The sequence below is a fragment of the Pinus tabuliformis genome, chromosome 2_2 (assembly GCF_031772625.1).
Source record: "Pinus tabuliformis cultivar Carrire ecotype Pingquan chromosome 2_2, CPIR1, whole genome shotgun sequence".
Taxonomy (NCBI): domain Eukaryota; kingdom Viridiplantae; phylum Streptophyta; class Pinopsida; order Pinales; family Pinaceae; genus Pinus; species Pinus tabuliformis.
Window position 1 is genome coordinate 956,686,523 of NC_142300.1, and position 14,927 is coordinate 956,701,449.

The following is a 14,927-nucleotide window of genomic DNA, read 5'->3' on the forward strand; positions in this document are numbered from 1 at the left end:
CCTGGGTAATATCAACTTTGTAAGGAGGTTCATTCCAAACTTTGTAGAGTTAGTAAAGCACATCACTTCCATGTTTAAGAAAGGATTAGAGATAAAATGGACAGCTGCTTCAAGAAGCTCTTTTGAAGCCATCAAGCAAGCTATCATGGAAGCTCCTAATCTAATCAGCCCAAATTACACTAAGGAGTTTTGTATCTTCTCTTTTGCCTCTTATGATACACTGGTAGCAATTTTGTTGCAGAAAAATGATGAAGGCATAGAGCACCCCGTTTCCTTTTTTAGCAAAACTCTAAGGGATGTTGAACTGAGGTGTGACCTTATTGAGAAGCAAGCTTATGCTCTCATAAGATATTTGAAAGAATTCATGATTTATATTCTGCATTCCAAAGTAATTGCATATGTGCCCTCAGCCCCAGTGAAAGATGTCTTAACTCAGCCATATATTGATGGAAAGAGGGCAAAATAGATTGCAAAATTCATAGAATTCAACATAGAGGTGAAGCCCACTAAGCTTGTCAAAGGCCACGGCTTGGCTAATCTCATGGCCGAAGAAAATTGCAATAAATTGCATGGGTCTAAATTCAAATGATGAGCAAACAAAGGGAGCATCAGAAGAGCAAAAGCAAAATCAGTCCTTGGCTGAAAATCTAGCCACATGCGAATGGTATTCCAGCATAGTTCATTTCTTGCAAAAGCTGGAAGTTCCTCTAGGGCTTAGTTCAAGTCAAGCTCGTACCACTAGATTCAGATCAGCCAAATTCTACATTGACAAACATCTGATTTACTGGAAAGACCCATCAGGATTCCTCCTGAGGTGTCTAAATAAAGAACAATTTGTATAGGTTATACACCAGTTCCATTATAGCATCTGTGGTGGGCATCATTATTGGAAAACCACAGCTCACAAAATCTTGAGGGCTGGGTATTATTGGCCTACGTTGTTCTCTGATGTGTTTTATTTTGTAAAAACTTGTGACAAGTGCCAGAGGTTTGCAGGAAGACAGTAGCTAAAATCTCTGCCTTTGAAGCCAATACATGTCAATGGTCCCTTCCAACAGTGGGGCTTGGACTTTATAGGTGAGATTAACCCACATTCTAGTGGCCAACACAAATGGATCTTAGTAGCCACTGATTATTTCACCAAGTGGATTAAGGCTATACCCAATAAGAGTGCCAATCATCAAGTTGTCATAAAGTTCTTGAATGAGAATATTTTCACTAGAATTGGTTGCCCAACCAAACTAGTCACTGATAATGCAACAATTTTTAAGGCAAAAGAATTGATGGACATGACTGAATCCATGGGCATTCAAGTGGTGCATTCTACCTCATATTATCCTCAAGGCAATGCCTTGGCAGAATCATCTAACAAGAGTCTGGTAAGGATAATGAAAAAACTGTTAGAAGACAACAAAAAGAGCTGGGATTCCAAGTTGAAGTTTGCACTGTGGGTTGATAGAGTTTCCATCAAAAATTCCATAGGGAACTCTCCATTTAAACTGGTTTATGGCATTGATGTTGTTTTCCCTATCCAGTTGATCCTCCCTGTGCCTAAGTTCTTGCAAGAAGAACAAGATGAAGAAAATGACATGGTAAGAAGAATGAATAACCTAGTTGAACTACAACAGACCAAAGAGCAGCTGGTTGAGAAGTCACAAGTCCATTAGAATAAAATCAAAGAAACCTTTGACAGGAAGGCAAAAGTGGACAATTTCCAAGTTGGTGATTAGGTGCTCAAATGGGATGCATTGAAGGAAAAGAAAGGTAACCATGGCAAGTTTGACTCCTTATGTACAGGTCCTTTTGTCATCGCTCAAGTTCAGCACAACAATACATTCATCCTGCACAATCTGAAAGGAGGAGACACTTTTGGTAGCCTGGTAAACAGGCGGTTCCTGAAACTCTATTTCATTTAAGGCCTTAAAACCTTATTATTGTACATATGTTTTTCTTTCAGTTTTTATGTTTATGCTAAAAAGACTCCATGTGTAGAAATTTTGAATAATATGACACATATTCACAGAGATTATCCTGCTTATACACTTATAAGCGGAACATGCATAATACATAACCTCCTCTACGTTGATCATCAATTTTGCGGAAACAAAACACAAGCATGCGCACATAGAAGCATCAATCACACATATCAACACAATATTTTCCCGAGGAAAGCATCTAAGCCCCAACTATCTGTATATTATATTGATTGAGAACATGTAACAATACATAGTACAATACTCATCCCAAGTACTCAGTACTATCTCCTCATGCTACACACAATACAGCTCAGATTTGATCTCCAAATCTCCCCCGCTGCTTGCCTGCCTCCACTGCACAATACCTGCAAGAGAATGAATGAGAATGGCTGAACCAAAATCTTTTTTACCTTGGAGAAAGTCACCCACACCGTAAATCACGTGAGCACAAGCTATATTTCACTTGGTATTGCCCAATTCATTGGCATACTCAATCCCTTTGATTGTGCAAATCCTCATGCACAACTATAGTCACAACTGATAGCAATCTGATCCTCTAACACCTGTCCCTGTTGAACTGAACATGCACTGACATGCAACTAAGTTAACTGATGTATTCTATAGTTGCATTATGAGCTGATAATTAGTTTAACAACTCATCATTAGTCTATTTGTAGTTAGACTAATTACAACTAGTTTAACCAAGTCAAACTGAACACAACTCCATCAACTCTACAATCAACTCCACCAAACTCAACTGATTGAGTTCTAACTGAAGTCATGCATGCAACAACTCAACTGACCCACAAAGAAAGCGTACTTCCTTCTGACAGCTGCATGTGCCACATCTGTAGCTCAAACCGAAGTGCTCCAAGAGAATAAGATCAAGTTTATAGTCCAAATATTATTATGAGACAATAATATTTGACTTTTCTATTTTTGACAGCCAGTCTAAAAATAGACTTTGATCACTCCTGCTGTGATCACTCTTGCTGTGATCACTCCTGTTGTGGTCACTCCTACTGTGATCATCCCTGTTGTGGTCACTCCTACTGTGATCATCCCTGCTGGGATCCAAAAATATAACTTGCGACATAATTTTCCTGCGGGCCCACTTAGTGAAGGCGACTCCTTTCCACTAAGCTCCATCATCTTGTTGCATTCTCAACAAGAATTTCTTGTTGCACACTTTTCAACACTCCCTCTCAACAAGAAAGGCTTCCTCTCAAACCTGATCCTGTAACTCTGGAATGTTCTCCATGCAACACATCTGGCCGGTCCACTTGCTCTGTCATCAAAGTCTCTGACTGCTATTGCCTCTGTTGACTGAAAACTCTGCATCTCTGTGCTCTTCAGTATCTGACTGCTCTAGCCTCTGTCACTTTGATCTCTGACTGCATCTGTGCTGCTGCTAGTTCTATCTCCCAGCATTGCATCCGCACTGCACCTCCCAACTGACCTCCCTGTTGGGCTAGAAACATACTCTGATGCTGAAGCTCTACCTGCTGCTGACAAGTGCTCCCTCTCTGACATCTGCTCTACTGCAACATCTCCATGCATCTCGCACCATTGCACACCTCTCTGTGCCACCTAGCACTGTGCAAAACACTTGTGCCTCTCGCATTGCTGCAGCCTGCTAGCTATGCGCTGTCCTGGGATTCCTTGCCACTAAGCTCCATCATCTTGTTGCATTCTCAACAAGCATTTCTTGTTGCACACTTTTAAACACCATGCCCAATGGAATACTAGGGGGAAGATTTAATTTTGTTTTACAGGAAAGGCATTGCTCTGTGATTCTTGAAACCTAACAGGGAGGATTTCATACCCAGAAGGAGCTAGTGTTAGCCTTGTTGGCATTTGGCCCAAAAAATGGATCCAAAACACTCCTGAAGTCTTCAAGAGTTGATTGAGATCCTCCCAAGATCTAAACAATCATATGCCAAAAGCCCTCAGAAGGGCAGAAATACACTATCGGGAGGCTAAAATACTCCAAAACAGTGAAAAAACAGAATATTGCAGGCACGAATAGAGAAACTCATAACTATGATTAGATCTGGCCAATCAATAGCCCAAATCTAACTGGATAAATCGCAATCGGCCAATCTAAAGGGACAGTTAATCGGTGAGTCACATCGGCAGTCACAGCGGTGGAGAGCATAACCTATTAAGCCTCGATTTTGAGCGATCAACGATTGTGAACGGATCACATCGCCACATCGCAACGGAACATTACCAAGGGTTAGGGGCCCACATCGCATCGCAGGTTCGAAATCGGCAGGAACATATGCCATGTTATATGAAGACTGTTGGCTGGAGCGATATGCAATTGCGATCAAATTGCATCGGAATATTGCAAAGGAGTAGGGCCTCTATACAAGTGGTAAAGTCAATTGCGATGAGTCCCGGACCCGAAAGGGTTTGGGAATGAAATCCATAAGATTTGAAGTCTGGAGGGAGGCCAATTTTCACGTATTTCCCGTGTTTTTAAGTATTTCAAAATACAAGGGGAACAAAGGGACCAGGTCGGCCGCGATAGAAGACAGCGACCCAAGGGGCGGAACCGATGGGAGAATAGGTCATGTATAAGGAATTTTGAGTTTCGAAAAGAATAGAGAAGAGCGGGATTTACACAGTTGCAGCATTTTATGTATGAAATAGAAAACATTCATGGTTATCATTTGAAAGGGACTATTGCAGGGATTTCATAGGCCCGATAGCCACTCCATATTCAAGATCAGGTGGCTAACCATCCTTAGAAGCGTTGTGCAGAAATGTTACATGCCAAAAGAGGGATTCGGCCGAGATACAGTGGCCGGCAGACAGATCCCAGAAAGGGAAAGAGAGGGGCCACAACATGCTGCAACCCGAATCAAACAAGATCATGGAGCATCGATGGTCTGGCCAACGCAACAACCATCTTAAAAAACATTATGGGGCATCTCTAGCACGAGAGAGCTCCCAGGCATCACAATAAGCTACCCAAAATATTTGAATATGGTTAGTCTTCTGTTAGAAGAATAAACCTACGAATCATGCTACCCACTGAGGGAACCAAACGGTTAAACAAGACAGAGGGATAGATTAAGACACCTAAAGCCTCAAAAGGCTTAGGACCATTGTAAACGAGCTATAAATAACTGAAAACAAGATGAAATAAGGGTTCAACTTTTGAAGATTATTACTCCTCTGTTCATTCAAGCTTCTCATATTCATTCTAGCAATATAAGCTTCTTTAGCCATTATATGTTCAATGTCCATTCTCTTTTTTTTCTATGCTTGCACTTGAACATTTTGTTCATGTTTTCTGTGTATCTGAGGCCAGATAACTGTCATCTTATCTCTGCTTCGATATATTAGAGTTGCAAGCTTCTTTGCTACCTATAGCTAGCCATTTATATGTGTTATTATATATCCATCTGCCAGTACAGTCAGTAAGCTCATTTGCTGCTTGTAGCTAGCCATTCACATATGTTTATGTATGCAATCTGCTGGTATAGTCAGTATTCTCCATCTATCAATTAAATTTACAAACTATTGAACATTAGTGGTCTAAAGCCTTGTGTTGTTGGGGGTGTTCATGCATGTCTTGAGTGAGAATAGAGTTGAAATGGTTATCTGATTTGATCCAAACCATCATCCATTCCAATAGTTTAGAGAACAATAATGAAGATTATATTTTACCAGGCATCTCCAATTTACAAACTAGGAGAGTTTCCTGGAGTGATAACAGAGACCACGTACAACCCCCGCATCATATCCTCTAACCTCAGACAATAATGCAATCAAGTATGTTAACACCGTTAAATCATATGGGTCCATGAATTATTGGACTGGGTGAATTCAAATAATTATTTACATAATGATTTATGTTTTATAAGTAAAAAGAAAAAAAAATTATATAGTTAGGATGTTACAATGATATTGTAAAACTTTTACTATTTTTTAATTAACCCCACATGTAAATGTTTACAAACATTTACACCACTACAACATCCATGCTAAAATGACCTATGGTATTGTAACAAACACTATTTACAAGTTAAGAATATCCATGGTAAAATGGGATTGAATATGCATGGTTAAAAATCTTGTTATATTGTATGTTTATTATACTATGTTTTAATATATATAAAAAAATGTTATAAAAATAAATTCAAATAAAATATTTATAATTTCTTTTATATGAGTTATGATTTTCGGTATATGGTATTGATAAGTTGTGGTATTGATAAGCCACGATATTGGCCCGTGTTATTTTAAGAAATCCTATTTAGAAGTTAATAATATCCATGGTAAAACAGAATGAATATTCATAGTTAAGAATCTTGTTATATTGTATTATTTATCTATTTGTTAGTTAAATTTAAATATGGTTACTAATCATTACTATAATTCATATGGTAAAATGGATATTAATTTATAACTCCTATTTATATGTTATATATTTTTCATGATATCTATATATTATGATTTTCTTTTATCTAAAAATTTTGTTGGTAAATTTATTAATAAAAGCAAACTTATAACTAAATAATTGAATTTTAAATTATTTACATCTAAATTCTAACTTCTAACATCTCACATCTAACCCCTACACATATACCCTATACCGGGTTGTAGAGCACCTCTCGAAGCAATTACCTACTTATGGGATTAGAATGGTTTTATATTTATGGAGCTAAGCATGCATATTTTGGAAAAGGCCTTCCAAAATTTTAATTTAATCATCAATAATTATTAGGTGGATGGTAGAGATTTAAACTCCATGAAATATTCTAGAATATTCTTAAAAGTATACAAAAATCAAAAGTTGAGATTTATCTTAGAAGTAGTTATGTCCTCTTTTCTCTTTTAACTAAACTGATTAATTAAAAAAAATTCCATATGAACAAGTGTCATACAAGGGAGGTGTGGTTCTTTGGGCATGCAGAATTGAGAAGTCATGGTTTCTTCCCATGGTATAATAATCTCTATGGTAAAATGAATGCAAATATTCTTGGTCAAGAATCTTGTTCAAAAACATTTCAAATGTATATACGTTTCACTTATATATTAATCATATTTTATATTAATTAATAAAAATAATCTAAAATAAAGTTATAATTTAGTTAGATTTTATGATTTTTTTTTTTTAAGTAATGTGGGGTGTATCATGTAATAAGTGTTTTGATGTTTATTATGGATTGATGCTTACTAACATTTACCAACGATTTATTTATATGATTGTGCTATTTACTAGAATGGAAAAAGTACACAATCTCATATGTCAACATTGTTAGTATCCATATACGTTAGGTTAACCATCACTACATGTCTTCCACATAATCCCATATGCCAACATTTTTAATATCCATGTCCCCTAAATTAATTGTCATTAGTTTTCCTCCACATGTAAGCATTGTTAGTATCCATCACTACATGTCTTCCACATAATCCCATATGCCAACATTTTTAGTATCCATGTCCCCTAAATTAATTGTCATTAATTGTCCTCCACATGTAAGCATTGTTAGTATTAATTGTCATTAGTCGTCCTCCACATGTAAGCATTGTTAGTATCCATATTCTCGACATCATGGATGCCCTCCGCTCCATAATTACTATAGTGAAAATGCTGAATTCCCTGGATTCATGGATGACACTACCTAGGTTATATTTAGAGAGTAGTCTAAATAGGTGACATATTTTCCTTGAAAATATAGAATTTTGGGAAGGATTTTTGGAAAAGCTCAATTGAATTTTTTGGAAATCCAAGTTAGAGATGTTAAACTATAGAAAGACAGGTTAGAGATGTCAAACTATAGAATTTTAATTTCCTTAGAAGTTTTGGACGATGTTGAATCTTTTTTACCTTTGAAATCTTTGATTGGAACACTTATGTTAAAGCTCCGAAAATCGGGTCTACAACAAGGGGGATACCCACCCGGTCCGGACCTTGGTTAGCAGCTCCTTTTTCGTTTGGTATAGTGGGTCCGACTGGGGATATGGGACCAGTTTCCCAATATATGTGTGTGTGTGTTGAGAATTGATATTTCCTTTCTAATAATTCCTAAGTAAAATGCTTTTATTCTAAATCTAATGTAATTGTATTCTAATGAACAGAAATATCTAGTTCTAAACTAACCCGGGATGTAATCTTTCCTTTATGTGATCTAAAATGATTTCAAATAACAATTTGTAATAAAGATCATTCAACTGCTATGAGAAAAGAATTCAATAAAGATAAACCATTTCGTATAAAAAGTTAGACGAAACAGTTGTGAAAAACATATCACATAATAAGTTACTCATATATTAAACATAAATAAATAGCTATCACTGTACAGAAGTGCCAAATGATAACTCAAGCATTCACGCATTCATATATAAATAACTGAACATAAATATCACCTTAACACATAGGCAAAAATAGTTAAGAGATAAAAGTACCATTTATAACTAGTTCTACTCATGAGCTTCAAGCAATAATGATTTATCTCTTCTTAATCCAATATCCACCAAGAGTACAAAAGTGCAACATCAGTAGTATATATTAAATGCATATATCAATGAATCATGTTCCATTCATTCGTCAAAACCTCCTCTGAGGGTGCAAAAGTGCATGTTCTGAGGACAAGTTTTTGACAAATTTCAGGACCCTTCTCTAAATGCATGAGAAGGGTTTAAATACTACTAACTAAATCTAAAAATAATTTATTACAAAAATGTAGGATGCGGTTTAAATGACCGTCCTTATTTCAGGCAAAAATTAAAGCAAAATTAAAACTAAAACTGAATCTAAAACTAAAATTAAAAACTAACTATTTGTATATATGTTCCTTGTAATCGCAAGAATTCAGCATTTGCTTGAGGAGAGTTGGCTGGCTGACTTCCAACTTTAGCTGTCCTATGAAAACGGAATCGGTAAGAGCTGGCACCATCTTCTCGGTAGAATTGATGATACATTTGAGAGTTATGCACTGGCTGTGTGGTTTTACCAAATACGTCCAGTAAGAATCCCAATTCAACTTAGTTAATCTTTTGATGGATTATGCCCTTTCTTGGGCCTTCTATCTCCAGCTTGTTTATAGATGTTGTACATATCTACATATCATTTGACGATATCTCTGATAAATACCACTGGTTTTAGAGTTCAAGTTTTTCTTTTCGCCTTTAGCACTTTTTCCTACAAATTTCCAGGTTTACAGGCGACTGAGTGATTAGAGGCTTTCCATCTCGAGTGGTTTTGCCCAACGATGCGCCGCTAATCGCGCATCGGAAAGTGCCTCCGTTTCTCGATCCGGGCTTCCCTGGTGCGATTTTCTCCTCTTGCGCACTTTTTGTTAGAGGATGTAAAGCTTAAATCTTGTGAATAACGACTCCGTGAGTTCGTGGTTCTGAGCTTTAATTTCTCTATTTGTGATATCAGCATTATTCAGTACCCATTTAACCATGTCCGTGTATGGAATAATTTTGGGCCTCGCCGCTATCCGGTGCAAGAACGAACATGCTAGTTCTGTACGAGATGCCTCAGAAGACCCGTGTGAGCCTGCAGTAGCTGTAACCTCCATTACCTTGGGATTTTCTTCCTCGAGTAGACTGTACATGCCTTCCCAAGTAGTAATACCGCATTATTTGTTACAGGTGGTGTCTGTGTACAAGGGCGTCATTTCTTTATCTTCAGAAATCGGAGCTTTACCCTTCTTTCCCATAATATTCTGAACACTACTATGTATACTTCTCTGCTCTTTGCTCCTGCAGTTTACAAATGAGGCAAGAGTAATGATAAGAAAAAGGTGACGGGAAAGCTTTAAATGTCAAAAACATATAAAATATATCACCTTACGTGAAATGGCTCCTCGATTAGATCAAAACCATATTTCATTAATGATTGCCAACTAACTCATTGATTAACATTAACGCACATAACTGGGCCTTGGTTTATGGAAAAATATTTTTCGAACAACGTGCCCTGAAGATCTGTGATAAGGCGATTTTGCGATTTGCTTCGCAATATCGCAGAATCGCAAAATCACGGAATCACAATATCGCTAGTTTGTAGCGTATGACATTCATCCATTAATGTGTTTTCTGTGAAATGCGATTTGCGACATGTGCCATCGCATATCGACGGTTTGAGGCATTTCAACTTAAGTGATATTCAAGGGATGGGATGCGATGAGGGTCTTTTGACGCATGATTTCGCATCGCAATTTCGCAATCTTAGAATTCCGCTTGTAGGAAGGCTTCCATTACCCTTTTTGCGATGTGACGCGCTTTAAGGAATGCTTTTATTCTAACTTATCATAAAACTTAAGTCTTTTTAGATTTTTCGAGAGTATTCTCCTAAGTTTATGATAGTAAGTTTTATTGAAAAAGGAAATACAAGCATTAATCGATGTTTTAAATTTTTGAATAAGGGTCCCCACTTATTTAGTATTAGTGATAAAACTAAATAAGAAGGGGGGTTGTTGCTGGCCACAAAAATTGGCGATTCACTTGGAAGAACTAGTTATCTCTGCTTTTCTTTTGAATTTTCTAAACTTCCAAAACAGAAATTTTTCTAGAAAATCAAACTTTATTAGAGAAAGATAAAGTACATCATGCTTTTAGCTGTCTATGATAGTTTGTTTCTTCTATGTTAACTTTGGTTATTTACTTCCTCAAGCTAGTCATTGTATCTACATCATTAAATACTTGGTTTATAAAGATAAAAACAAAGCCTTCTCTGTAAATCAGTTTTAAATATGCTCATTTGTCGTAGGTAGAGCCTCTGCTGCCAGCAAGCATTTATAGCCTCGACAGGGTTATACTTGTTACCCAGCAATGATCCTGTATCCCACTTGGAGAAATATACGATTTTCAAAGAGAAATCCATATCCACACTTATTGCTTTCCTTTTCTTTTAATCCTTAAAGAACAATGCCTTGGTTTGGTAGCCAAATTATGACAGTGCCATTCACTTGATTTATAACTTTGCTGAACAAGCTGGCTCGTGATGAGACCCCTTGTCTTTTGATTGCAACAATCTAGAGTCATTGCCCTGTTGTGGTATGTAGTTTTGGCAAAGTCAGCAAGCTATAATATCTATGATCATGATAAGTCGGCTCGTGATGAGACCTCTTATTATTTAAGTTTAAAGTGTAACGTTGGATTATTCCTTGAAGCTTGTAATTCCCTAAGTGGGAGGAAGTCATTGTTTTCTTAAGAATAGCTCTGGACGACAATGGTAGAGTTTTTGGAAACAGCTTTTCTACAAAGAATCTTCATTTTGTTAATGATACCTTTCATTTGACTGATATGAAACGAATTCTCACTAAAGGTCGCTTTTTATCAAAATTTACAAGGTTGAAACTAGTATCATATTCAGGCTTATAGCCTTTGACTATATCTTTGAATAATAATGACCAATTTTCTAAAACAATTCTATTTATACAAGCGAAAAAACAAAATCTAGAAGAAATACTTGTATTTTTTGTGAATTCCAAATGTAACCATTTACAACTGGTTTTATTATGAAAATAAAGGAAAAACTAACCTACAAAAATAGAAGATGATCTCCTATGGAAAGTATTTTTTGAGGATCTGCCTGTTAACAAGTAAAGATTGTAGAAATTTTGAATAATATGACACTTATTCACAGAGATTATCCCGATTATACACTATTTGTGGAATGCATGCATAATACATAACCTCCTCTACATTGATCATCAATTTGCAGAATGAAAACATTCGCATGCGCACATTGAAACACATCAATAACACATATCAACACAGTATGTAATCGGGGAAAGAATACAGCTGAAAACCCCCAACTATCTGTATATTATATTGATTGAGAACATGTAACAATACATAGTACAATACTCCTCACAAGTACTTAGTACTATCTCCACCTGTTACACACAAACTAGCTCAGATCTGAATCAATCACAGGTTCAAATCTCCTCCGTTGTCTGCCTGCCTCCACTGTGCAATCCTGCATGAGAATGGATGAGTATGGCTGATCCAAACTCGTATTTCCCTTGGTTGAACCATGCAATCCCCATTGGAAATACTCAATCCATTGATTTTGCAAATCTCATGCACAACTATAGTCACAATTGACAGCTGTCTTGCCCTTTCACTCACCTCTAACACTTGTCTCCACTGAATTGTCCATGCACTGAGTTAACTGATGTACTCTTTAGTTTCTTTATGAGTTAATAATTAGTGAACTAATTAATAATTAATTCACATCACTCATCACTAGTGTATTTGCAGTTAGACTAAATACAACTAGTTCAACCAAGTTAAACTGAACACAATTCCATCAACTCCTCAATCAACTCCACCAAACTCAATCACTTGAGTTCTAATTGAAGTCCATCATGCAATAGCTCAACTAAACCATAAGAAAATCGTATTTCCTTCTGACAGCTGCATGTGCCACATCTGTAGCTCAAACTGAAGTGCTCCAAGAGGATAAGATAATGTTTATAGTCCAAATATTATTATGAGCTAATAATATTCAACTGTTCTATTTTTAGCCTGGCAGTCTAAAAATAGACTCCGCCCATATGTCTAAAAATAGAATTCCATCTATTTTTACCAACATGACCAATCATCCACAAATAGCATCCTGCAACTCATAGACCATGATCCATATGTCTAAAAAATAGACATAGTCTAAAAATAGACTTTGCGCCAAAAATAGCCTGCGGGCCCACTTAGTGAAGGTGACTCCTTTCCACTAAGCTCCATCATCTTGTTGCATTTTCAACACTCCCTCTCAACAAGATATGGATTATCTGCAACCCCTATCCTGCAACTCTGGAATTTTTTGCATGCAACATATTTGCCCGGTCCACTTGCTCCAACAACACTTGGAACAAAAACACTCCCAACTGACCACTCTGTTGGGCTAGGAACATACTCTGATGTTGAAGCTCTACCTACTGCTGACAAGTGCTCCCTTTCTGACATCTGCGCTACTGCAACATCTCCATGCATCTCGCACCATTGCACACCTCTCTGTGCCACCTAGCACTGTTCAAAGCACTTGTGCCTCTCGCATTATTGCAGCCTGCTAGCTATGTGTTGTCCTGGGATTCTCTACACTGTCGCTCTCTCTGTTGCTCCATCCACATCTGTCTCTACCCAATCAGTCAGTTCCTGCTACTCCACATCGGGGCTCCCGTAGCAAGGTCTCATCCAAGAGGTTGGGTACCTCAAAGATCCTGCCCCTCCTCCTTGGGACAATCAATCCACATCACCCCACCTCCTACCTGGAGGCATGGTTGCATGCGATCCCTCTGCCCACCTGGCTCGAATTTTCCCCCTACTGGAGGTCTCTGCATGAGTAGATGTCTCTACTCGATCTCCACTCAGCTTCCCCTGTTGTGGCTGCTCCACAACCTCCTGAAGCTGCTACACCAATCATGGCTCCTCCACAATCGTCTGAGACTTCTTCTGGCTCTGCATGTTGAGAGGTAATATATGCTCCCTCTCAACCACCAAGTCTCCATCAGTTGCCTCGCTGCTCAAGGCTTTTCATGCATCTTGAACCTCAAGAGCATACAGGTTCTTGACCCGTGAACCAATCTGCTTCACCTATCTAGTGATGATGTGTCTAAGGAAAACCTTTCTCTTACTAAAGACTACATCACAGCCTCTGTCTTCCAGCATCGCGATCGACACCAAGTTTCTCTTCAGTCCTGGTACATACTTGACATCGGTTAAGGTAAGGTGAGCTCCATGCTCCCTCTGAAAAATAACCGTGCCTACACCTAAGACACTATACTTCTCATCATTACCCATCGCTATGAGTATCTGGAGATCTTTCTCCTCCAAAGTACTGAACAAACTCTTGTCACCGGTCATGTGGAAAGAATCTCCACTGTCAAGAAACCAACCACTTCCCACCATGGATGAAACCATGCATGCGAAGAGTGTGAAATCCAACTCAAACTGTGAAGCAAGTGCCTCACCTTCAGATCCTTCCCCTGATCCCTTCTTGGATTTCCTCCGTGGACAATTTGAAGCATAATGGCCCACCTCATGACAATGAAAGCGTCGCACTTTGGATTTGTCAACCTTCTTCCCATCATTGGAAGAACTGGATTCGGAAAGAGAACCCTTCTCCTTCCCCTTCTTTGCTTTGGCAGCCAAAGCGCAATTTTCTTCATCAAATGCCTTTGATGAAGATCTGTCCCTGGTATTCTGCCTGATCTCCTCTTGCACAAGATCAGACCAAAGTCTCTCCCATCCTAGCAATTTCTCCCGACCATTAACAGAGTCCTGATAGGAATGCCAACTCTTCGAAAGAACAAGGAGAGCCAAGCTCACCAAGTCCTCATCATCGACAGTCACCCCCACACTTCCCAGCTCATCCTGGCATTGAGTGAACTTCGTGAGATACTTGGGCATACTATCTCCTTTCTCACACTTAATGTTTCTAAGTTTATCCTTGAGCGCCAACTTCCTCTGGTCGCTCTTGATTTGGAATAGATCTGTCAACGCTTTCCACATCAAGTATGGAGAAGCCTTTCCATGCAGGCTGGACACAATGTGATCCTTCACGCCCTCCAACAGAATCCGTCGACACTCTTGCTGTCTTCTTTTGCCAAGCCTCAACGTGAGCAGCATCAGTAGGCTTTGGGACCTCAGCCTCTATGAAATCCTTCAACCCATTGTCATATAACACCGCCTCCATCCTGTCTTTCCATGCAATATAATTCGAGCTGCCTTCAAGAGCATACTCTAATCGCAATCCGTTGAAAGACATTTCAACTTTGACACCAAGAAAATACTATTGCAAATTCGAATTCCACCAGCGCAAAACTCAACCGCTTCTGATCTAAAATTCGTGAGAACAAAGTATTTCTCATACAAAGATTTACTGTATGGGCTTTTACCGGATATCTCACCTTCCAAAAGAAGGATGAATCCAGAGGCTACCTGACCCGATTACAGACTCTGCCTGAAGAAACA